Below are 25,296 nucleotides of genomic sequence, written 5' to 3'. Positions count from 1 at the left end.
TTTTAAGCTTTGGAATGCATAATATAACAAGAACAAAAGTCACTTTTATACAGTTGCAAGAATTTGTTAATAAATGAATTTAAATAAACCTACAGTAGTTGAATTTTCTTTCAAAATGAGACAGTGGAACACTTGATTTATAGATTTGTTCTTTGTCTGTACCATTTTAATTGTTTTGGAAATAAAAGTCTTGGCCCTGAATCATATGCACAGATATTTTCTTGCTATTGTGTATTATTCCTCCAGTGTATTTAAAGGAGTGGGTCTTAATAATATTTGGAGAAATACAAGATATTGCACATTCTGCTATGATTTACTGTTTAATAATTTATTGTTTACAATTTTTTTATCAAATATAAATATTCCTTCAGACAGTAAACCTTCCTATACCTGTAATTTTACATGTATTTTTAAATAAATTTAAAAATATCACCAACTTCATAAGGACGGGATTGTTTACCCTCTTCGCTGGTTAGGCGCTGACGTCACGACACACCCCTAGATGGCGGGGGGAGTTGGCCGCTGTGCAGGCTGAGGGACTCCATTCGGCCAATCAGCTGCGAGCTGTCATCCTGGCGTCCAATCGGCCGCGAGAATGTCCCCGGAGCTGATCAGTGATTGGTCGCCCTTGTTAATGCGTCTGTAGATATGCTGGCTCCGGTGGAGCCGTTGGGCGGGACGAAACAGAGTCCATGTCCTCCTCTGTTTGGAGGCTCTCAATAGTGTAGATGCGAGAAGAAAAATAAAAACACTGAAAGACATACATGCCCGCTTCCCGTGGACTTTTCGAGTGGGACCTGTTAGTTTCGGATGATTCAAAAAGCAGCACGGAAGCGCTCTGGTAAAGTAATTCTGCGTCATTCTTGTCTTTTTCCACGAAGTAAAAATAATGTCGAGCGGTAACGTTACAGCGAAGGCGAACTTGTCCGAGTTGAGCCAAGCTTCTTAGTCGAATTCTCCGTTCCACCTTAAATGGTGGAGCCGTTACATTACAGTGCCCAAGGCGCCAGAATATGACTGCTGCACGATTTAAGGTGGAACGGAGAATTAGACTAGGGATCAACTTCAGCTCTGCACATAAACCTGTCTGTAGCAGCTGAGTGGCACAAAAACGCTATTACTTATTTTACCTTTTGTACAAACACATTGCCAGATGCTGAATTAGGTTCTTTAAAGCGCCGTGCTGTTATTTAACGCATGTGGTTTGTGCTAGGGGCTCCGCTAACGTTCGTAAAGCTAGCGCGGCGTTAGGGTTAGCTCACTGGTTTGTTTGTTTTTTTGTCGGATTTATCCTCAGTTTGCGCGGTTAAAATAGCGTCTGCGAGAAGCATTATCGCTTAGCTGCTCTAGTTAACTAAGTTTGTTTCTCTCTTCGCTTCTAAAAACAGATTTCGGAAACTTTCCAGAAGTCGTCGCTGGATAAATTTGGCAACCTGGCGCGGCAACTTTAACACCAGAAGAGATCTGTCCTAAACCTGGTGATGTCCCATCAGGTAAAGTTAGGCTGCATTAAAGCACCGTTATTCTGCCTTTTCTGCATGTGATTTTTCTTCAATGAGCTCCATTCATAAATTCTGTGTGCTTTTATTCACCAGAAACAATCATTCATTTTTACTGCAGCCGCCTAATGTGTCCTGTGGTTTGGCCGCACAGAACTGGGATCCCAGAAATCCAGGCTAATATTTAGTCATAAACTAAATGTAAATTTAAAATCAATAATTTTCACTCTCATAATACCTTGTTTTTTATTAATTTTTATTCCTCTCTGACATGGCGCACACTGATGGATGTAATTGGCGTGATCTCAGGTCAAAAATCAGGTGGAAAATTGCTTTTATAGCCATTGATTTTACGCCGTAATTTGATCTGAAATTAGATCGTTTGGAAGCTGAAGACGAAACAGTGTTAGAGGTGAACATTTATGCTTTTTCCAGCCTCTCTTTATCCATTAAAAATGAACAGTATATTATTGTTAGTGCACTTTTAATATTGATTTTACTGTTGTTTATTATTGTTGTTGTTATTATTTACATCATGAGAACAAGCCCCTGTATTTTATGGAGTATTTAATTATTTCATGACATAATTGTTTTAAACGGAATTTACACTGAAATGTATTTTCCTGTAAATGTAATTTTACCAAAACGTAATTGACCTGGCTGCCGTATGTTGTGCTTTTTTATCAAACAGCTGTCCAGTGCTGAAACACTCCTTATAGCTTCAATGTGCAAGGCCAGAGATAAACTGCTGCAGAGAGAATAGGCACGTGTCCTGAAATAATTAAATATATGACGGATAATTCTAAGGCTTTTTTGCAGCTTTGTTACATCATTCGTACTGCAGGAATTGCGTGGTCATTTTTAAAAGGTAGCCATGTCCAAACATGACATCATTTTAAAAAGGATGTTAGTTTTCCATGTTATGTGCCCTTTAAAACCATTAAAACAGCACCAGGGCAGTTTCTGTTTTTGTTTTTTAGCTTTCTATCCGGCTGCGATATGTCTTTCTGATATCGTGGCAATGCTTGTTTTTACCTTTCATTTTCAGATCATGCAAATGTTGGATGCAAATTGCAAGTTAGCGTATGATTTGACGAAAAAATGAAATAATTTCACAGCTTCACATATGAAAACAGTTCATTTTATTCCTGTAAATGATGCAGGAACTTGTTTTGAAGGTTGTTACAGCCCGCTGGATTGTTAATGATAACACCAGCACACATCATGCTGCACATGCATGATCTCTATCTTAGTGAGTATGGAGATAATACAAATCACTGTTATTGACATAGAATTTAATACTGCCTAGTTCACTTATTGCTACTGGGTTATAGACTTTAAACTGTATTGAACATCACCGCAGAGCCATCACTTCTAATATTACTGTTTATTGCTGTGTAATAACCAAGACAAATATTAACAACATTTCTGCTGCTTTGAAAGAACTGTGATAAATTGTCAGTTGGAGTGTTCTTTTCAGATGGGAATTGTATATTTTGCTTGCTTTTGTCCATAACCCCTTAAAATATCAGAATGGGGTGGTATTTTGCTGAAGTTTTTAAACAGTTGAAGGTCTTTTTATTAACGTCACAGTCCATATTTGTTAGGAAGTTGGTGAAACACGAATTGCTGCGCACCACAACTATTCTCTTTTAGACCACTTTTATCTCTATGGCATTTCCAAGCAGTTATGTTTTTGCAGAGCCTGGACACTCTAGCGCCACATGCGTGTGGAACTAAGCTCTAGCCTTTCTTCAAAAACATCTTTTAAGTTAGTTTTTTATCTTTTCTAATGAGTCAGCTTGCTTTTCTGGTTTGTTGTTGGTTAGCTAAAAAGTGATGACCGCTGAGCAGTTGAACTTCACATGGATGTAACAGTTGGACTTTGTAATAAGGCTGAAGCCACTTATTCCCAAAGTCCCATTTAAGTTTGCTTGGTTGGAGAAATAAACAGTGGCTGAGCTCCAGTGGCTGTAGACATGGTTATACAAGTTGTTGTTGTTGACCAACCTTACTAGGTTTAAGTTTGCTCTATTGAGCACATGCAAGAACCTCAAAAAAACAACAACATTAATATAACGTAGATAACAGAATATGTTTTACTGTTCACTAAGGGCATGTAAATAGTCACAAATGTTAGTTAATCGATTGCATCAGGGTTCTTACGGGATTTCTCATCTGCAACCTGTGGTGTCCTTCATCATCAGGCAATTATTGGCTGTCTTCTGGCAGTGGATGTGTTTTGCAATGTTCCTGTTGTGCTGAAAACCCTCGGACAGGTGGATATTGTTAAAGTTTCCCTTTGTTTCGCTTTATAAACTTTGTTTTATTAGCCTAGCAAAAAATAAAGCCCATTGTCTGCATCCAATATTGATGTAGGAATTAAACCAGTTGTTCACTGAAAAAGGAGAAAAGGAAACAATGTGACATATTTACTCCTCTGACATATTTTACGCAACAGTCAGATTGAAGTAGATTGCATAGTTAGCGTTTTAGATTTGACTTCTAATGATTCATAAATGCTTTTTCTTTTTTAAGTCTCAGTGCATGAGTTCTGTTATTCTCTTGATAATATTTTACTGAGGACAGAATAATCTTTTTAAAAAACCCCAAACAGGTCATAAGTAAAGATTTGTTTTGCACTTTAAATCAGACAATTCTGACATCTGTGCTCGTTTGCATGTTTTGTGGAAGAGACCGAAGGAAACTTTGTCCTCGTTGGCTGGTTGGGTGTTTGTTTAGCCGTGCACTGTAACCTATGAACCCTGTGATGTAGCTCTTTTAAAATCCCTGTGGAGCATAGGCAAGTGTTCATGTGGCAGGTTTAAATTGTTTCAGCTCGTATTGTGCATACACGCTTCCGACACACGTGTGTGGGTGGGGCATGCGCACACAACGGCATTCACAACTCGCATCATTGTCTCCGGTTTGTAGGTATGTATGGCTGCCACTGTGTATATAACCTGCCAGTCATGTCCCAAGCACTCTTCCCTCTGATATCTGTTCTAAGCCAGTAGAGCCATTAAAACAGTTTTTGATTTGTGCACAAGTAAACAACACTCAGCGTGGGCTTGTGTGGCTGTGTATCCATTCATGCCAGGCCTGGCACTAACGGAGCAGCAGGGGATGTGTCAGTGCTGGAGTACTCTTAAGCTCCGTTTACACGGCCAGTCAAATCTGCTTTATTTCCCCAGATACTCATCTCAGCTTTTCCTGGAAGTGTAAACAGGAAACAGTCACGTCTAACCAGATCTTTTCTGTGCAGATTTGAATCACGTTCGCTTGAAACAATTATGACCACATGTTAGTGTCTCTAAATCCACAAACCTGAAATGTCACGTTGTGTTTTGTTTTAGCATTGCTTTTCCCTGTCCTCTACATTTAACTGAGTAGAAATCAATCGATGATAGTAGCTAAAAATGTTAAAGTACTGATACACAAATTAATCATTTCACCAATTTTTATATTGAACACCACAGACAAATTAGCAACAATAAATGCATATTTAAATACAGTTTAAATAAAAAAAAAAGACATTAATGAACACTAACCTCTGCATAGTTTTGATTGTTCTGTTTGCCTTATATAAAGTAATAAATCATCATGAGTTTCAGATGGTAGTCACTGTATGTTTTGTGTTTAATAGATAATTATAACTGTATAAACCTCAATTTTGTTCTTTCTGTGGAAATGCATTTGCTACAGTGAAAAAATTGAGTGTAACGGGGTGAATGTAAATCTTGGGTGGAACTTAATGAGGGGCTTAATGATGCCAAGCACTGTTTAAGGTGGAAAGAGGTTTAGAACCTCTTCACAATTTAAGGTGTTGCGAATAAAGCACTCAAATATAATTACAGCACCTCCCAAAGACACTTAAAATCAGGGAAAGAGAAATCAGCACAGGGAGGTGAGACTGGGCACCACAAGGGAGCTCCTGAATACGCTAAATGTGATGTAGTTGATCCTGACACTCTTGTAAACACATCCGGTTTAACGTACCTGTAGAAATGTCCTTCTTTAGTCAAGTAATTCAATTTTTTTGAGATCTGAGAAATCACCACACCGTAGTTCAGGCACTGTGCCATTTTTTTCCTCTGACAGTCTGTGAGACTGTTACTGACTCTGGTTGAGTATGTGAGTACTTCAAAATGCAGTAATTGATTGCCATTTTGGTAATTCAAAGGTGAAACCTTAATATTAACTGTCAGGAGTTTAACCTTATTGCCTGTAACATTTTATGTCTGTGTTTTGTAAGTGTATTTTGTGTTGTGTTTGCTTTAGACTACCCTTAGGATAAATGTACATTTTTGTTTTTGGCTGCTTACTCTTGTAATGTGTTTTTGGCAGTCTTTACAGTAAACTGTGTTGAATTTACAGGTACTGTGTTGATGTAGTCATCAGAGTTGCTTGTGCAGTTACCCAGGTCTGCTGTGTGCTTTAGGTGATAAATTATCACTTGCGGTTTGCTGTGTAACTTGATCACAGATAAAGATTTTCATGATGGTCTTTTATTAAGTTCAGGCTTCTAAAGTTAATTGTTTTTGATGGAATTACACTAGTTAAATGGTTTATCAGCTGTGTATGGGTTTTGTCACTGTCCTGAGTGAACAGACCTCTACGTTTTTCAGATAAAATAAGACTAGCTGCTGTGTTTACGAGCTGGCCCTTTAGACTTGTAGACATTTGATTGTATTTGGCCTGAGAACATTCATTCCTGCCATAAGAATTCACCACGTGTTCTCACCCCATTTTAGGCTCTGAATGGTACATGCAGACCACCCATATTCCCAGGGTGCTCCCACGTGAACCGGCAAGTTAAAAACAAAACCTTAAGCCTAACTAGTTTTGCATTTTCCCGTTACTAATTACCACGTGATTGCATCAAGCAGAGTTCCCTGTATTCTCTTGCTCTGCTGGTGGGGCTGCCGTTAGCACTTAGGGATTTTTTTTTTAATTCCCTAAAAGAGTTTTATGATCTTGGGCCTCCAGACGTGCTCTGTAGTAGGTGACTTTATGAAAAGGCCTTAATAGTTTCCTCATGGGCAGCTCTTTTGTGGGATGGTAAGTGGAGGTTCTGATGATATGGTGCTAAAAAGGAAAAAGTTCTAAGGTCGAGTTTTGGGAATGAGGTCACACCTTAGGATCCAGCACGGATGGATAGGAAGTTGCTGTGAGCAACAGAACAAACACCACATGAAGATCACCATTATTGGATCAAATTTTCCATTGAATTTCAACTTGCTCATTATCCTCTGACTTGACAACAACATTGTCTCAAATAATCAGTAGTTTTAATTCATAAACATTAGTTTTAATTAGTAGTTTGATATGCTGTTATAAAAACCACTCTGAATTTAACCCGCCATGCATCAACTCTTTGCCATTCTGAACTAATTTATTGCATCATCATTCTAGCAGTAAATAACATAATAGAGATGTGAGACTATTGTATTGGTTTTAAACAAGTAGCTAGTTTCTATTGTGATGTCACTATTACTGTGCATTACAGCAATTTCTAGGAGCACTTTTGCTGTGAATGCATGATATAAATTTATTCCTAGGGTTCTCTTAAAAGACCTTTATTGGGTGTGCACTGTTAAGGCCGATTTGAGTCACTGCAGTATAAATGTACTTTAGGCTTCACAATGGCCCTATGTAGCACACAGTGTAGTGGTATTTTACTATTATAAGTGCATTATTTAGTGAGTAGGGCATTATTTGGGAAAGGTTCAACTTAAACAATGTCTGCCTGACTACTGACAAATTGCTGTCATTGTGGTCTGCGCTGATGTGACGTGTATTTGCGTTTCTGAAAAGGTGCGCTTCAGGATATGGTGTAGTTTGTGTTGATGCATTGCCAACGGTGTGGGATCGACATAGAATCATAAAATGGGCTTTATCCTTTAAGGAAGCACGTAAAGGCAAAGTTCATGATTGTAATCCAAAAACACTTTTTTATAAAATTCACAAGATGTTTCCTCACCATTCGCTGCTCTCCAGTTTGCTCTGGAAACCGGTCTAATGTGTTTACGAAGCTCCAGTGTCTGTAAATGAGTAAAATAACCAACTGTTTCAGTCCAGTATGCTAGACTGACACTCTCTCTTTCTCTTTCTCTCTCTCACTCTCTCTCTCATCAACTCTAAACATTGAAAAAGCATGAACTGGAATGAGGATTGCTCTATTCTTGCTCCATATGTGGGTAATATTGACTTACTTTTGCTGTTTCGGATCACTTAAGGTGGAACTGTCTCCAAGCCAAGGTGACGGCCAACTGCATTACCGAAACAACTCAAGCTCCAAATGAGATTCTTTGGGAAAACTTACCGTCAACTTCAACGTTATCCACGTACAAACAAGTCGTTCTAGCTTAAAAGACACATTCTCTTTAATATATCATAATATTAGCTCATGGTGTCTTTGCTTACACTTTGACATTTCTAAGACAAATATAAATGACCATTATAATGATATTATTATGTAGTATAGTAAGTAATAAATGTAAAATTAAACGTTTTATTTATACTGGAAAATCTTCCGGAGTTTCAGTCTGATCTAAATACACAAAGTACAGTTAAATGTGAACATTCACAGTACAAAGTTTCACTCAGAGATAAATCAGCTGTCAGCAAACAATATTAATCTTTTAAAAGAGGAAGCTGCTGGTGGATCTAGTAGTTGAGCGGCTATGTTTTTTACAAGGAGTGCTTAGTTCTACCTGGACAGTGATTTTTCATTGGGAATATTTAGTTTAAATGTGTTAAATTTGATTTAAAAAAAACGTATCCGTATTCTTCAACAGTTCGCATCAGCCATTTCCTGAGTGGACCTCATTTAAAGATAATTTTTTTTAGTAACGGCTGAAGGTAACCTGTGGGTCTGTGAAGTAGCCTATTTCCTAAGAAAACATTTCCAATTAGATGATTCACAGAACATGGATGACTCCCTAATTGTAATTGCTACTTAGTCATCAGTTTTACACGAATTTACAGTTTATGTTGGATGTAAGATGAGAGTTAGCCATAAATGTGAAAACAGTTAGGGAGTTGACATTGGTGCTTGTAGGTAACCACAGCATTTTTGTGAGATGAATCAAACGTCACCAGAGGAACAGCGCTGGTACTCAGTTTCTGTGCATGTGTTTGACTGTTTGAATGAATCCTCACCGAGCTCGCCAGGGGTGAAGGCCATGTAAAGCACAGTGTGTCCATTGCAGCTACGCTACAGTAGTGGGCATTAGAGCAGTGGCAGTGTGTGGTCTGTCAGACAGCGTTTCCAGTAAACAGTCAATTTAAAGGTTGTGAGTTTCGTTTTAATGGCGTTTTTCCTCTTGAGATGCATATTTTACGTTTTCAAAAGCACAATTCAGCTCTTTAATGTTCAGCAAAGCATCCGTCTTGCTGTCTTTGAGCAGCTTTACTGAAAAGGCTACAATCCAGGCTTATTCAGTCTGGTGTTTAATGTAAGCAGTGTGGTAAGCTACTATTAGACTGATGTGCTAATATAAGGAGAGTTTTTGTTTCTGCTCTGTTTGAAAGGTTAAAATGAACGTTAATCCAGCTGATACGATTCTTATCAGTTTCCATCCTTTAGCCAGAGCCGGAGCTGTTGTTTTGTGCTACTCTGAGATCGGTTTAGAGGTGCAGTTTAATGTAACAGTTGAGGGGTAAAGAGAGGACCAAAATCTGCTCCAAACAGGAGATTTTCTCCCTCTGTGTGTGTCCTTGATCCTGCAGGTGTTCAGTTGTGCCTCCCAGCTTCAAGACAGGGTTCAACTTCAGGACGAGAAGGTTTTTTCCCCTCTTTCTCTCTCTCTTTCGTTCTCTTTCTCTCACTCTCTCTCTTTCGTTCTTTCTCCCTCTCCCTCCCTCCCCCCCAACCGTATGAGGAGTGGAGTTTGTAAGCCGAGATGCTGTCCTCTGATTGGTCAGCCGGCAACAAGCCCCCAGACCCTGCCCCGTCCCTTTTCCATGCCTCTGCCTCAGGCATCTCATGCCACACCACCACCCTATAAACACACACACACACACCAGCTAACACCACTGCCACCATCGCTCCCTTTTTTCTCCTGAGTACTTGCTGACTATAGGTTTAGAGGTGCAGGGGAGTTTCCCTTTAGAGACAGGATGGAGCATGTTCTCTTCTGATCTCTCAGTCCTTCCATTTTTCGTTTTGCTTTGTTTCTGCCCTTCTCTGCCCGTTTCTCCCACGACTGCTTTCCTTCCCATCCTTCCTTTTGTCTTTTATCCTTCTCATCTTTGTCTTTCCATCTCTCTCTCTCATTCCCGCATTGTTTTTCCCTCCAATTGTAGCAGTGTATAACATTCCATCGTTCATTGTTTCTTCCTTCCTCTCCTTCACTTCTTTTGCTTTTCTTTCCTGATGTACATGTATCTGTCACTGTCTCTTTATTCAACCCTCATATCCCTCATCCCTCTCGTTCTCTCCCCTCCCCCACATTGTAAATAAAATGAGAATTCCCATCTCTCAATTACTTTTTTTTTTCTTTTCCCTCTGTCTGTGGATGATTTCTTTCTCTTCTGTTCTCGATGGTGCTCTGATCTCCCTGGTGTCTTTGGCAGAATGCCATAGTCCAGCCGTCTGTGGAATCCGTCCTGTCTCTCTGCTCCAGGCTGTGCCACCGCCAGAGGATGCAGACAGGAGAACTTGTTACACACACACACACACACACACACACATCTTTTCCAAATGCTCCTCTGTCTCCTTCTGTTGAAAAGCTGTCATTCTGTCTCTGCTGTTATTTTGTCAAGCAGCGCCATGGATAATGCTGCTCCATATATTGTCTCTACTGCTATACTGTCATTACATCATTACTGTTTTAATGAATAGCTTTAAGTTTAACAGTATTGACATGTATTTTAAGAAAAAGACCTAATTCGGAAGGGATTAGTTTTATGTGGGGAGCTGGGGTAATGTAATTTTTCCACAAGATGTCAGTAATGTGGTGGAAATCACAGTTGAAATAACGGAGATGGGAGGGGCTAATCAATTCACGCACTGCCGTCACAGTGTGGATCAGACACATCAGAGCTACTGGAGTTTTTAAAGTGTCACAGCTGTTCTGAGAACAGCCTAAAAGCACCCAGCCCTCGGCGACATACAGCTGCCAGAAATGTCATTTTACTGAGTGATTCTTCAGGTCGTTTTGTGGATTTTATTTAGTCATATATCACTAAAACGCCTCCTCTAGTTCCTCTGTTCTCGAGATAACCCACGAAAGTCTTCTTTTCCCTGGAATATTCCCTGTTAAATCGGATGGAATTAATATAACCTGGGGTTATTCCTGCTGCTCTTTTTACAGTAGGTAAAAGGCGCAGAGATCTTTCCTGAAACGGGAGCGTGTACTCTGGGATAATGACTGAAATGGTCGGGACAGGATTAAAACTACAGAGATAGTCTGGTAATAATTACTTTACCCCATACTAATCTGTCCAAATAGGGCTGTAGTCTCTATGGGGAAGTGTTTCCTCTTTGGGCCTGTTTGATAACGTAAAGGACGGCTTCGTATAATGGATATATTCCCATCATCAAAAGAACCATTTCTGTTATATAAGCTGAGAACATATTAATCTTGGTTTGAAATCTCTGTTGAGGCCTTGTGGGCTGCCAAAAAGCCACAGCGAAGTTGTTAGTCATAGTTTACACCTTTAGAACTGACCACATGAAAAGGAAGAGAGCTTTATTCATATTTCTCAAGTTTGTCTCTCTGGCTGCCCTGAAAGCAGTTTCGACGCCCACTGTCTGCTGGCGGTTGATGTATTTCAGGTCCCACGTTCAGGTCCTAGCGAACGGGTCCTTCAACAGCAATAAAGGTGCACCGTGAACCTCAGCGTAACATGTGAACTGACCTTTAGGGCCAGTTTCTTCTTGTTTTGTGTGTGAGAGAGAGAAAGTGAGAAAGGAATAAAGGTGACCTTTACTCAGCTGCTGAAAAACATCTCAGTTCCTGTAGCTTTCCAGGTCCCTGGCACAAACCACACTTGGCCTCTTTCAGAGGCAACCATGCGAAGAAGTGAATGCCAGGGCCAGTCTCTTGCACCATGCTAAAAGAAAAACTTCTTTATCTCTTTGTTTCTCCCTTGTTCTTTTCACTACATCAGGGGTTACATTATAAACTTTCATGTCTATTCTAGTAAAATCTGAGACATTTGTTTATTGGAAATGAAATGCAGTAGTTGGTTACGTAATGATAAATCGGTCAGTCATTTACTGTATATAAACTGTATGGCTTTTTGTGGTGCTGTTTACAAACCTTGTGAAAAATTGATATCGTGTGCGGACGTAACCAGACACCCCTTTTACGTTATTGAATTCATCTCTTTAAGGTGCATCCATTTGTAGCACAATCAGTTTTGCCAGCACAGCTTGGACAGAATGGACAGGAAGTGCTCTGCTGGTTAGGACTGGCTTTGGTATGGAGAATCACAGATGGATCTTTTCTGTCGTGATAGATATGTGCTTGGGTGATTTAAATGTAAATATGCAGTCCGTATCTTTTAACGTGTTTAAAACGAAGCATTGCGTTGGGTCACTTTTTTTCAACTGTGGTTTTGCTTCAACCGTGCATACACAGAACATCTTGCCTAATGAAACAAGCGTGGCAGCTGAACTTGCTGAAAATGTGGATCAGTTGTGTTATAAACTCATCTGAAAATAAGAAAAACAACCCATATGTCATCCGGGTAACCTGAAGGCTACAGTAGCCCACAGCCGAACTTAAAAAGATTAAGCTGTGACTATTTCATGTAAAATGTTGGAAGTAAGTTGAGCAGGTTTCTGAAGCACAAGGATGTTTACTTTTATTGTTTAACTATATTTATTGATATTATTTTATGACCTGTCCTTCAGTAATATGCCAAGGCTGAAATGTTATTAGAATACTCTGGCAATTCTTAAACCCCCTTTTTTTTTTTGATTGGGTTTTGGGTTTTTTGGGTTTCGTCGTACGTAGCTCTTGCTTTCATGCCACCGTTTAAGGGGCACGATCAGACAATAGTACATTGCGCTTTATTTCACAAGCCTACAACTTGTAAATACTCCTATCTCTGTCCCTGCTCGACTTGCTCAGCTTCCAAATGGTCTGTTTTAACATTAATATTTGCTTTGGTTCTGGCATCCTGTGAAGGCCAATGTCCACTGTCTTATCTCAATTGAATTGACTTGGCTCACATATCAGAGCTTTAAATCAAGGTAAAAGTCTCTATACTACATAATTCAGTGTGTTTAGAATAGTGTCCTATAGCTCCTCCTGTGTGTGCCAGAGCCATTCATACACAGGTGGAGATCAGGTATCACTGAGCTCTTACAGAGCTGACACCACTAGGTTAGTAGGCCAAAGGCATTTACTTTGAGGAAGCCTTTTGGAGCTCTGTTATTATAAACACGTAATTTGTGGGTGGTATCCGATGCTATGCTGTGTGTAATTAACTGCTCTTTTTTTGTAGTAGAACTGGTTGTTTTGAATGACACTTCCAGAAGGTGTGTGTGTGGGGGGGTGGAGACATGACAGTCACACTTTCACTACATAACAACACATTAAAACCTCCCCCTCCTCGTGGGCTGTCAAAACAGCTCTGACATCTTGAGGCATGGATTTAACAAGAGCGTCTGAGGTGTCCTGTGGTATCTGGCATCGAAACGTTAGCAGCAGGTCATTTAAGTCTTGTAAGTTCTGCTCTGAGGTGGGGCCTCCGTAATCGGACTTGTTTTTCCAACACATCCCACACATGCTTGATTAGACCTGGAGAATTTGGAGGCCAAGTCAAAGCCTTGAACGCTTTTTTTTATGTTTCTCAAATCATATCTGAGTGTTTTTTTTTAACTGCGGCATTCCTCACATCACCTACAAATGTTGCGTGATGTATTTTTCATGGAAAAATTTGTATTGTCATTGTACACTCAAGCACTTTACTCAAGGACAACTCAGTCATGGATGTTGAGGGAGGAGACTGTGTTGTTTGTTGTTAAACCTGTCATCCAGGTTCACTACCAATCAGAAGAAACAATACTTTCTTATCCCCATCTGAACCTGCCCTTTAATGGTCAGGACCCCTGCAGGACCACCACAGAGCAGGTATGATTTGGGTGGTGGATCATTCTCTGCGCTTCAGTGACACTGTGTGTTGTGCTGGTACTGATGGATCAGACACAGTGGTGCTGCTCGAGTTTTTAAACACCGTGTGCACTCACCATCCACTCTGTTAGGTTAGAGATATATATGCGTTTGTCATGAACATAACTGTTCACATACTTACCCATGTGTCACACTTGAAACCGGAGGCTTCCACTAGAGAACAGACCAGAGAAACACGAGGGTAATTGCGGACTGGACTCTGACGCAGATCATACCTGCTCTGTGGGGGGTTCTGGCCAATGAAGAGCAGGGTATGTATGTGATAAAAAAGCATGCAGAGAAACAGGTGGACTGCAGTCTGGGATTGTAGAACTACAAAGTGCTCCGTATGGTCAGTGGAGCTGAGAGAATGAACAGTGAGTGTTAAAACAACGTAGGTGTTCCGAATCCAATTATTGTTCAGTGTATTTATTATAACTCTTCATATATTCATGTGTATAACATAAATAATTAATAGCAAACGTAGCTTTTATTTAAATTAATGAAAATCAAGAAACAAAGACTTTATTTTTAAACTGAGTTAGAAATACATTAATTTATATGTTTATAAATGTATATATTATTATAATTTGGCTGTAAATGCCAAAGTGTAAAAATGTCAGTGTTTTAGTATTATTGAAACATCGAAAAATTAATACCCACATATAAAAATGTAAAAACGAATACCTAGACCATACATTGATATTTGAATACCACAATACACTGGTCCAATGTAATACGATGTAGTAAACATATTGATCAAAGAAAATAAAATAAACAACAAAAATAAAAACGTGAAAGATAGGCAAGCAGTCAGTTTAGTGTAATAGATAGGGGAGGGAGGGGCTGACAGATTATGGTGAAAAAATTGGAGCAGAGTAATGAAACGTTTCTTTGACTGGTTTGTCAGGCTCGGCAAGGTTGTGGCTCGGCAAAGTTGTGGCTCGGCAAGGGAACTGGTGCCTGAGCTGGTGAGGGCCGTGCACTGAAGTAGGAAGTCTTTGGCTGCTTTGCACGCAGGCATTTCTCATACAATAACTGCTTGTAGCAGGCAACATACAAAAACCTTTTACTGTATACTGCCACTTTCTTCCATTTTGGGATGAGAATGAACCCACATTTGATTGCCCTCCTGTATGAAAACCAGCCACTGGACCATGTGATGGCTACAGTCAAACAAGTTACACTACTACATAATGCCTCAGGAAATATTATTTACTTGGCATGTTGTAATCTTTTTAATAACCTATAGAAGTATGTCACGTTTGCAGATTATTAAATGCAGAAAATTGTGAGGTCTCTCTGTCTGTCTGTCTCTCTTTCTTTGTGTGTGTGGATACACTTTTCTCTTTCTCTCTCACTCTATGTTGCATCTGTCTTGTTTTGTCTTCCACTCTTTCTCTTTGTTGTGTGTGTGTGTGAGTGTGTTGGCAGCATGGTGTTAAGGCCACGTGTGTGTGAGTTCTTCATTAGCGATCTGGGCAAAAGCACTCCTTCGTTCTGTTCTCTGAGACGAGACGGCACACTGTCTCCAGAGAGTGAGAGGGGAAGAGAATGTGGGCCAAATGCTCCAGACTTAAACGTACAGATTTAAAATTATTTTTCTTCTAGCTTTAACCTTTTTAAGGTTAAATTATGGTTGGGTTTAGAATTAGAGCTAAGAAAATGGTGTGTGTGTGTGTAATATATATATGCGCACACACACTAGCAAATAAACAAACAAAATAAACTGGCACCTCCTCCCAGGGTGTGTTCACGCCTTGCGGCCAGTGATTACGGGTGGGCTCCGGACCCACCTCGACCGTGAACTGGATAAGAGGTTGTTATTGTTGTTGTTACCTGTAAATAATTACATATTTTTTTTGTACATAGAAGGCATGTATACTGAAATCTACCATAGCTATTACTGCGTTACTTGTCCTATTCTTACATATTATTTGAACACATGATCTAACATTTTATGTCCCCGTATACAATTGTGTTTGTGTGTGTGTGTGTGTGTGTGGGCGAGGGGGATGGGGGTGAGAAAGAGAAAGGGAGAGAGATGGAGAGGGGGAAAAATAAAACAAACAGTGGTGAGGTAATGGCATTCGGAACTAACAGCTGGGCGGCCAAATCACAACACAAACCACCCCCCCTTCTCTCTCACTTACCACACGTACACACACACACACAGACAAAAATGTACATCCGACACTGCTTCTCTGCATTAGTTGAGCCAAGCTAATCTCAACAGTGCTGCTATATTCACCCAAACAGACTTAGTTTCTTGTTTACATTGACTGGTCCCATTGACTATGAGATCCCATTGTATGTTTTTTGGCATAAATCTATTTATAACACTTATGTATCTTTGGTGTCAGTGTTGTACATTTTGTTCCAAGCTCTTATGCCCTTCAGCCTATTAAACCTGTCTTACCTGGCATTGTCATTGGTTGTAAACGGATGTTATCTATGTCCCAATTACCTTTTACCTATTCTCATAATGTGGTTGATGGTTGTGCGTCTCCATGCGGGTAACCGAAAGGATCGGCATGTGAAATTAAACGTTTGTGTGTCCTACTGCAGTGTACACCTCAGAAAGTAATTTAAATAATGTGGAAATGCTTATTATTGAGTTCATAGGATTAACAATTAAAGACTGACTTGTGAAGAGGATTGCTGTTGGTATATTTTGTTATATAAATTTGCAGCTTTATTAGACCACATAATTTTCGCATTAAAACAGTTATTTTAAGAATTCTGCTCCTTAAAAAAGCTCAGATTCAAAGCAAACTGCTTTTTTGGGTTTGCATTAAACTTTTATTTCTAGCACAGAAAAGACATGCTTTTATTTACTCCAGCTAATGTAATTACAGCCAAATTATATTAATTTCATCTGTCAACTACTGGAGCAACCAGCTTTGTATCAGTTTGAAAGTGTTTCACTTTCATTTGTTACAACAAGCTGTTACTCATTACTCACGATGGTCTCAGAACTTCAGCACTGGAGATGTGGTGTGCTTGCTGGTATTCTTTAGTAATGAATGGCTCATATGGAAATTGTTAATGTAGTTCCACAACTTCTGGAGCCAGAGATCCAAGGCGAGAATGAGCAATGCCCCACACAGTTTCCTAACATGACAGCAACATCCTGACATTAGAAATGGGGAATAATGTACATTTAGCCTTAATTAGTCTTATAAATTAATTATGAATTAATCTATGTAAACAAACAAGCTTACCCAGTATACCCACTCTTGCTGTCTTTCACAAACCAATATAAATAATTGAAGGAATAAATATTAATTTAGCTAACATGATAGGTCTGATAGGGCAGCACGGTGGCGCAGCAGGTTAGTGTCGCAGCCACACAGCTCCAGGGACCTGGAGGTTGTGTGTTCAATTCCCGCTCCGAGTGACTGTCTGTGAGGAGTGTGGTGTGTTCTCCCTGTGTCTGCGTGGGTTTCCTCCGGGTGCTCCATTTTCCTCCCACAGTCCAAAAACACACGTTGGTGATTTACACGTTGATTGGCGACTCAGTGTCCATAGCTGTGAGTGAGTGTGTGTGTTGCCCTGTGAAGGACTGGCGCCCCCTCCAGGGTGTATTCCTGCCTTGCGCCCAATGATTCCAGGTAGGCTCTGGACCCACCGTGACTCTGAATTGGATAAGCGGTTACAGATAATGAATGAATGATAAGTCTGATGCATTTGGGTGAAAATGATTCTTAATTTACGTTTGTGAACAAGAAAATCACCCGTGGCATTTCTTTCTGTTTGTTTGGTAGGATATTTTCTCTCATGTGGCTCTGTGTACCGAAGAGTATCATAAAATTTTTCTCAACCATCAATAAATCATTCAGGGTGCTGTGATAGTAGCCTTTACTCTGTGCAAATATTTGCATTTACATAATTTAACACTTAAAATCTCTGTGCACGTGTAATGTATTCTTATCGGAGCTGTGTTTACAATGATTTTTTTTAAAACTAATGATGATAACACTACCAACCAGCAATTTGTTTAGTGCCGTAGATGTCATTGCTCTAACCTGTCAATACACCAAAGTTATCTCCTCATTAATGTAATATGAATGTGAATGTTTAATTTTTTTTTGAGGATCTTAACAGCGCTATTGTTGTGTAAGGGTTATATAAACAGTCTGTTTGTATAGTGGATTTTATGTGGTTTTGCTGTAGAAGCTTGAATTAAACCCTGTTGTTATAACATTATCTTCAATCCTTAACATTTTTTAACTGCCCTGCTTTTACAAAAGGGCTTCATACCTCTCTGTGTGTAATAAGTTAGGCTGGTTTTCTTTCTCCCTCTTGCACCTACATGTGCTTTTATGAAATCTCATAATACATAATTCATTATCTGTAGGCATTTGTTTGGAGCCTTTTGCAACTATAACGTCTTTTACTCTTCTGGGAAGGCTTTTTTAAGATTTTGGAATATGTCTGTAAGGAATTTGTTCCCATTCATCGAGAAGAGCATTTGAGAGGTCAAACACTGGTGTTGGACAAGAGGCTGGCTCACAGTTTCTATTATTGTTCATCCCAAAGGCGTTTGACGGGGTAGAGGTCAGGGCTTTGTGTGGGCCAGACAATTTCTTCCAAACCAAACTCAACAATGACCTCATGTTACTTGCTTTGTACACTGGGGCACAGTCAGTTTGGCATAGAAAAGTGCCTTCCTCAAATATTTACCATAATTTAGATTCATACGAATGTCTAAATTGTCTTGACATACTGAAGCATTATGTTTTCCCTTCACTGGATTTAAGAGGTGTATGTTAACCCCTGAAGTACAACCCTAGAGCATTATCCCCTCATCTACCACTCTGTAACACTGCATGGTCTGCCACTTGGTGGCTGAGTTGCTGTGGTTCCTAAATGATACCACTTTTCAGTAATACCACTAACGGTTTATCATGGAACCGCAAGGAGGGAAGAAATTTCAAGAACTGACTTGTTGTAACAGTGGCATCCTTTCACCACTGAGCTCTTTAGAATTCACTAATTTTAGTAAAGGCAGACTGCAGGGATAGGTGCTTGATTTTTCTTAACCTATGGCAATAGGACTAAAGAAAACCTGTGTCACTACTGTCATTGCATTTTAATTACGCTATCTGCTTTAAGTCACCTGTAGCCGTTTAGATTGGAAGGTATGAAAAAAGGCCATCAGTTTGTCACTTGGTGTAATTGGATCTATATGTGCATGTAAGCTGTCTTTTAGGCAACACCTAGCAATTTAAGTAAGAATTGGGCATCTGTTTTTGATCAGATTTATGCTCTTGTGCTTTCCTTGTTCAACTCTGTTTCCACAAGTTTGTAGAACAGAAACTCAACCAAAATCTTCACTAAAGGCCAGCATTCCAGAGCTGGCAGTCACGCCTCTAGAATGACCAGGAGAGAGACCAAATCAGCAGAGGCCAAAATTAGGATAACTCTCCTCAACAGATGTAATAGTCACATACAAGATTTTTGCACTAATCTGCCAGTATATGTTGGTATGATTTGGTGATTGTTTGCAGATAAATAAACTGATTTGTCTTTTCCTTTATTTAATCCTTATAAAATATTCAGTGTCCTGAAGTCTTTCAGGCAATGTTGTAGATATATACCCTGTAACACAAGACTTAATCTCTGATGTTGCACAGAGGAACACATACCAACGGATTTTCTTTGGTGGTACTGACCAGAAAGTAACTCATTTATGCTTCAAGTTTAGCAAAGTTTCTCAGATGCAAAGATGAATAAAATTGGGATAAAGAGGAAAGAAAGATTTACTTGTCTTAACGTGTCGTTCCATAAATTTCAAGGATTCTGGGATTTAGAGTCCTCTCTGGTGAGACATGTAATTGCACCAAGCATGTGGGAGATTACCTTTTAAACGTGAGTTGTGATGCGGACTCCTTTCTGAGCAGATGAATAAGACGAGCAGTCTGAGTGCAGTATTTAGAGAGCTTAATCAAAACACGGGGAAGGGACTGGTGTGTGCCAAGTAGCACCTTGCTCTTTAAATAGTGCACTTCGCAGATTATAAAACTAAAACCGCTACACCTGGACAGTGCATTAAATGTTAGGTAGGGAGACATGAATTGTATAATCGTATAACTGAAAATCAAACACTGACTACGAGAGAAGATAAATTGTCAGTTAGTCTGTAACTATTTAGATTATTTATGTAGTGTTCAAGGATGGCACTTGAAGTTGTCTAAGGATAGTGATTAGAAATGTTCTTTTCAAACAGCCGCAGCAAAAACTGCATTGGAACGCTGTCTGATTTGCTACTCATTTAATACAAGTGCACCATACTACACTGTAACATAGCTACATTAAAGCCTGGATGTTATTCATTAAAAATTGATATTAAATATTAATTATTTAATTAAATATTAAATATTTCACCTATTCTGCAAGAAAAACAGTTAACTCCACATCACATTTGCATCCTTTCACCAACTTTCAAAATCGAAGCCAATGCAAATCCTGGTTTTAAGAAAGTCTCTGTCTTGCTCTCTTTTGGTCTGCAACCTCTGTTCAGTACTATTCCGTATTTCTTTGCTTTGACAATGAATGAATGAGCTGATGAAGATGGAGTTTGTTGTTGTGGTATCTCTATGTTTGCACACAGTCTTCCATTAGTAACATCACGGTTGCTCAGGTAACAGCAAAAGGGGCAGAAACTTTTTTTTTTTTATATATATACAGGCTGTGCATGTGATGGAAGCACATAAACCTGACTATCCTTCTGGGGTGTTTATTTATTTACTTATTTATTTATTAATAATTATATTTTGCAGGGGTGGTCACACCAGCACACTTATGACATTTTTTTAGAATAAAATTTAGTCCCCATTCCCACTCAGAAATACTACTACTTTCAATTAAAGAAAATATATATATGAAGGACTGCCCCTGCTTTAAGCAGCTGTCTACAAAGCCATGTCAAAATAAACTAACATACTTCATGTTTACTTATGGTTTTTTTTTTTTTTGAAATAAAACCCTTGTTCTCTGTTTTAGAAACTTGGTGTTATGTCGAGACCTTCCTGCTCTGAGAGCATGAAGAACAAGTAACTACACCAACCCTGTATTTAAGATTCAAGTTAAATGAATTCTTGTGCTGAGTCAGTTATACTGAAGGAGGAGGACTTCAGCAGTATATTGTGACTGTCCAGCTTTGAAGTCTTGGAGAGGACATCTTCATTTCATAGGTCCTGCGCCCTGCAGCTCTTTCCTGGTCAGTACTCTGTGTTCCTGAGCTTTTGCTGTATTAACTCTAATGGCACAGCTCAGTTTGTGTGTTTTTCTGATACATTTCTGGCTGTAGCCATGTTTATTTATGCCGCAGTCCTGCAGCTCAATTTTGTCTATTAGATTATGCCTTCTTTCATGGAATCACTAGGCTCGTCTGAGTGTGAGTGCTGCAGTTTGATATTGAGCAATTTTCCCCATGTCGTTTTTGGTATGGCACACCAATCAAGAGGTTGTTGTTTTAAAACTAACTCTAGAACTTATTCAGCATTTGAGCTTCAGAGTGTAATGTAGTGTTATTGAATGGCTCCTTGTCTTCATGGTACTGGCTGCAAGTAACTATCCAGAAGAATGTTTGAAAACATGGATTAGAGTCTATTTTTAAAATGTGTAACTGGACTCTCCCAGATGAACGTGGTTAGATATAAAAAAAAAAAAATAATACTAACAATGAACAAAATGAAGCATGCTAAAATACAATGCAGAGAAGAATATAATGATGGATCACTGCTAATCACTGAGCTACAGCTTAAAAATTAGGACATCAAGATCTGTTCTGCACCATTTTGCTGCACTGTGCAGAATGACCTTTCAAAGCCCCCTCTTGCTCCCTCTTCTGGACATTATTTTTTGTTCTTATGTTTATTACTTATATAATTGAGTAACATAAACACTTGTGCTTATTAAGCTGTTCACAACATACAAACATCAGCTAGTTAAGTCTTACCAGTAACACACAGAAGAGAATTAGATGAGAGCAGACTTGACAGATTCACCCCAGAAAGTGAAAATGTCTTCCCAGAATTTTGTTTCCACAGCCCTGACCCATCTGAGGCAGGTTTGAGATGATTACAGAAGGCAGGCAGTTAGAATTCGTTTCTAAAGAGAGACTTTTACTTCTACTTTTTTACATTTGCCACCTCCGAGTGGGAACTGTGGACACTCTGGGTGTTGCAGTAACGCAAATCTACTTATGGTTAGCTCATTATTTCTTGGAAATATTTCTTGTTATGAGCTCCCACAATTTTGTGTGTGTGTGTGTTGTGTTCTTTTTCTTCATTTCACAAAACTGAACGTTGACCTTTTGTAAGTTTCAGATTTCTTATGAGTCTTGTTCAGTGGTCTTTTTTTTTTTTTTTTTTCATGCTCAAACTGCTGAATGCTCGTACACGTGCAGTGCAGGACTCCCGAGTTCTGCAATTCAGTGGAAAAAATATCAATTAGTGTGGGCTGAATTGGTGAGGTTGCCATGACTACAGAAGGTGGGTTAAACTAAAACACGGTGTATAGTGTGCATTCACAAAGTAAGAGCAATGCAGCAAAATTATGCACAATTAGAGTGTAGTCTGCAAACTCGGACTGTGCTTATGTTTATTTCTGCTTACAGTTTGCCTTAAGTCAGATCTCATTAGTCAAAATACATCCACAAAGTCATTATTGCAATCAGTGTTGCTGTTCAGTTTGAACTTGACCCTTAGGGTATCGTCTAATGAGAGAATATCCGTTTTGCACATTTCTGTCAACAACAGGCAGGTTCAGGACTGCGGTTGGCCTCTTGAACAAGTCCAGTGGCCTTTGGAGTGCGCGCTGCCCTTGGCTGTTTCCCCATGACCTCTCAAGTCAGCTTATCTTTGTTTGTGGAGGGTTGGTTTTGCAAGAAGTGGCTGTGTTAGTAGCTGTTGAGCACCCTTTGGACATCCTTACTGTGCTGCCACTCTGACTTCCAGATGAAGCTGCAGTTGTGTCAGCAGGGTAATTTGTTGATGTTGGCAATGGGTAAATGTGTCTCTTGTGCCAGTGAGTTGTTGATTAATTGAGTTACGGCACCAGCCATGTGCATGAGACAAGATATTAATGCATAATACAGACTAATAGTAATGTTCATATCACTTTCAAAACCTGATATACAGGTTGTTAGTGACTGAAGAAGTTGAAAATGCAAAGTTGTTGACACAGTACTCATAATTTTTGCCTCATAGTAATGTGTTTAATTTAAATAAATACATAAAACCATCCTTCATTAAATGAATTTATTATCACACAAGTGCAGTTACTTTAACCCCCACCCCCCCATTTTTATACAAGTTGTTCATTTATACAAGTTGTTCAAAGCATTAGAATTACAGAAAATGACATAGAGGATGAAATACAGTAATAAAATATGACATTTCCATTGTTTAAGATAATGTGTGTACATTTTTAGACCTGCTTCACTTGTAGCCCCCTTGTGCACATGTGTGGGGCTTGCTGTCTGTCTCTTTAAAAGGAATCTGCTGAGAACTGTCTTAGATGTTGGTTGCATTTTTGACTTCTCGCTCTCCACATAATCCCAAAAACATGTTGAGTTCTGGGCTCTGGAGCTGCCAGTTCATTACTCTGATATCTCCAGCAGCTTCTTAAATCACACGTTGTACCTGGTCTTTGACCAAATTGATAAATTACATTTTCTCTGCAAGGACTTTGACACCTTCTTTAGACCCATGATGTTCAGATGGAATGTAATATATATGAAGAAAGCTTTTAAATATCATGATTTGACGTTTTCAACCCATTTTCCTTATGTAAGTTTATGTAAAATTATATAAAGCTTCAGAGTTTACTCTTTAACAATTAAAAACTGCTGATCCTTTTGACAGGAAAGGAAGTATTGGTCTGTGACCTTTGCATTGTAACTTCAGCTATCTCTCTACACCTCTCAAACTACTATATAACTATAGGGCAGATTTGTGGTATTACACATGTACTGCTGTGATACAGAGTTAAGCTGAGAGGTTACGTCCAATGATTTATAGCCACCACTTGACACTATATGGCTGATGGGGTTATATACTTTATATATTATACTTGTACTATACTGCAAATAAAATGCATTTTCTTGAAAAATATAAAAAAAGACACAATTAAATTTTTTGTGTGTGTTAAAGAAACAGCAGATATTAGACAACATATTGCTGTATAAATAAAGACTGATTCTCCTCAAATTTAATAAGCTGAAATCTTCGATTTCTCATCGGGTTAAATACGATTTTTGCCACTGTTTTCTAAAGTTAATGGAAAACAATGTTTGAAACAAACGAGACTGTTCATTTTTTGGGTAAAGAGTCTAAATGGCAGTTTAGAAAACAGTAGACTGTAAACTTTTGTAGCTCAAATTGTCAGATCAGTCTTTTATTTTCATGTAGATTATTGCGCTCTTCTGGTTTTTAAATGTACTTTATTTATTTAATGTTTTATAAATACAACTGTAACAAGATAATATTTCAAATCTCTCTCTGTAATGAAAGTTATTTCAGTGCAGGGTTTTCATAACAAGACAAATGTAGTTTGCTGATTCCCAGTACTCTGCTTTTTTTTTTTTTTTTTTTTTTTTTTTTTAAAACCTGATCAGGTGATTCTAACTCCATTCTCACAACATACACAAAAGCTATGTGAGGTCTCCCACTGGCATGTGCTCAGTGTGCTAACTAGAACATTCCAATGTCATGTGGACTTTTTCAAGCTTATAGCCAGTTCTCTGTGAAAGTGGCAAAAAAAAAAGAGAAAAAAAGTGTTCAGATCTGAGAGTCTCAATGTAAGTGAGATCAATTCTGTTTCCTTACATTCCTCAGGATCTAAGGAGTTGTCTATGGTCTTTTATCTTTTGTTACTCTGATACCACATAATACCCATTAAATGAATGCACAACTCACAGTGCAGAAATTGATCTGATGTTCATTGTGCGCTCTGGTGCTGTGTGAACTTAATTTATTTTGAAGCATTAAATAAAATAGTTATGTACATCAGAATAATACTTTTTAAAACAATGTGAAATGCAACAGTGCCTTTATGTGCATTATTGCCAAGATGGCGGTGGGGGATTTGTAGTAAACACATATGGATCTGAAAGTTAAGTCTAAATTAATTAACAGATGTTTTCCATATTTCTGCATGCTTTTAAGCCTTTTGGTGTTTCATTCCCCACAGAGTTCAGTTGTAGACCCTATGCGTGCAGCCACACTCGACTGGCGTGGAGAGCGGGTAGAAAGGACTTAGCTATAGGATTTGAATAATTTAGGACTCAGTCTGTACTTGACATAAAGCCTGAGCTCACGGAAAAGAATCTAGATGTTTTCTTAGTTTATGTTTATTAGCTGCTATGTTTTCTACCTCATTATAGAGATGGATTGATTTACTCAGCTTTATTGTCACTGCTCAGTACGAGGCAAAAAAATGAACTTAGCATCTACCAGAAGTGCAAATAGTACACTGTCGGAAGAGCTGTTACTGTAGTGGTGCCTTCAAGGGTACATATTCTGTCTCTTTAGTAAAGACACATAATTGTTCCTTATTCTATTATAGTTGTAGACTCTCTAGGGTTTATATTATTATATATATATATATATTTTTTGTTTACAAATATTCACCTCTCCTTCATGGGAAGAGAATGT

The 25,296-nt window shown here is 38.8% G+C and overlaps 1 protein-coding gene across 1 annotated transcript in view; it reads left to right on the top strand.

The window, feature by feature from the left end:
* The first annotated feature begins 688 nt into the window (after positions 1–688).
* The window catches only part of vdra (vitamin D receptor a), a 56,286-nt gene continuing 31,678 nt past the window's right edge, over positions 689–25,296 (top strand). The window contains exons 1-2 of the mRNA XM_066670381.1: positions 689–841; positions 1,389–1,493. The gene's annotated coding sequence lies outside the window, so the exon portion shown is untranslated. The remainder of the gene's footprint in view (positions 842–1,388; positions 1,494–25,296) is intronic.

Source organism: Hoplias malabaricus, chromosome 5 (genome assembly GCF_029633855.1).
Source record: "Hoplias malabaricus isolate fHopMal1 chromosome 5, fHopMal1.hap1, whole genome shotgun sequence".
NCBI classification, from domain to species: domain Eukaryota; kingdom Metazoa; phylum Chordata; class Actinopteri; order Characiformes; family Erythrinidae; genus Hoplias; species Hoplias malabaricus.
The sequence above is the reverse complement of the archived record's forward strand: the minus strand, read 5'-3'. Positions and strand labels throughout refer to the sequence as shown.